Raw genomic sequence first — 1,682 nt, forward strand, 5'->3', positions numbered from 1 at the left:
TTCTGATAGCATTTCTCTATGGTGGTGCCGTAAAGATGCTGACATAGAAGAGTGTTCCAGCAAGATCGAGACTTGGCAGGAGTACAAAAAGGAATTGGAGTGCCAATTTTACCCCAAAAATGCTATCTACAAGGCCTATAAGAAGCAAGAGGAATTGAATCATAAGAACACCATCCATGATTATGTCAAAGAATTCAAAACTCTTACGCTTCAAATTTCCAGCATGTCGAACAATGTGTTATTGTTTACTTCATGGATGGTTTTAAGAATTGGGCGAGGTAAGAATTCCATCGTCGAGTGAGATGGAAAGAAAGACAAGCGAGGTAAGCTTGATTTCAAATTTGATTATAAAACTGGTGATATTAAATAGTATGCAGGATAGAAAAGTATGAGGATAAAAAGAAATCTGCCTATGTGCCTGAAAGTGGCTGCTTCATTTGCCAAGGGCCACATGCTATGCAGGATTGCCCCAAACTAAGGTCCTTGGCCTCCATTGTTGATTCCCAAGTTGAAGCATCAAATAGTTGAGACTCAGAGGCTCAAATTGGTTCGTGAAAACTATTCAATGCAATCGAAGTAAAGATTGCAGGTTCGAATGAAGTGGGCAAACTCAAGAATGTTCACCTAGATTGTGGCTTGCTTAAAATTGTGAATGCTACCACCTAAGCCTCTTGTTAGTACTTAGCATGGCCAGTTTATCTATCGGTTGAATGGATGGATGGTTTCGGTTTGGTGCTTGGATTGGATTTCTTCAGGAAAGTGAACGCTATTCTGATGCCATCTTTTGCATTTGTATTTTGCTAAAGGGGTCTTCCGTGCATGATCCTTCCTTTGGATTGCTCCTACTTCTCTAGCCATATTATCTATTTTCAATTTTATAAGTGGGTTTATTATTTTGATTTTGGATTGTATTTTTGTTTGGGCTTAATATTTCAAAGCTCCGATCCCCCAAATGTGGAAGTTGGTTCCATTTCTAGGCTTGAAGTTGGTTCCATTTCTAGGCTTACATGACCCAAATAATTTTGTCCAAAGATAGAAGATCATTGAGCGGTGAGTTGATTATCGTCGTAAATTTACAATAATTTTTTGCAGGCATAGTTAAAAATCTACAATAACAATTGTAATTGGCGAAGATGATTAAAATACTATTTAGTGACATTAAATTAGAAAATTAATCTAAAACATAAATGGAATGGTTAAATTAAAGAATGAAATTATAACACTCGAAGTTACGTAACCAACATGTAATATGTAAATAAGTGACCTTTAGTGAATTTTCAATTTTACCCTTTACAAAACTATATATTATTTGAGGATTCATGAAAAGGACAAAAGATGTGTACCGATTCATGCAAATTGAGCAAGTAACGTGATGAAATGCTTAGTTCATCCCAAGTCCACATATTTCACGAAAATGTGACAATAGCGTGGACAATGCAACAAGGATAAGTTGTATAAGTCGTTTCTAGATGGAGCTTAAACATGTTAGTTCATCTCAAGTCTAAACAAGTCATTACATTTTAATACACTTGATTACATGAACTTTTACGTACAACATGAGATTTAATCAGATCCCATAATCGCTACAAACCCGTCTTTATATCCCCCTCCCCAAACGTTCACACGATACTCGACGTTACATTAAGACCTTGTGGAATTTTTTTTTTCCTTGAACCCAAAAG

This window comes from Olea europaea, chromosome 6, assembly GCF_002742605.1.
Source record: "Olea europaea var. sylvestris chromosome 6, O_europaea_v1, whole genome shotgun sequence".
NCBI lineage: Eukaryota > Viridiplantae > Streptophyta > Magnoliopsida > Lamiales > Oleaceae > Olea > Olea europaea.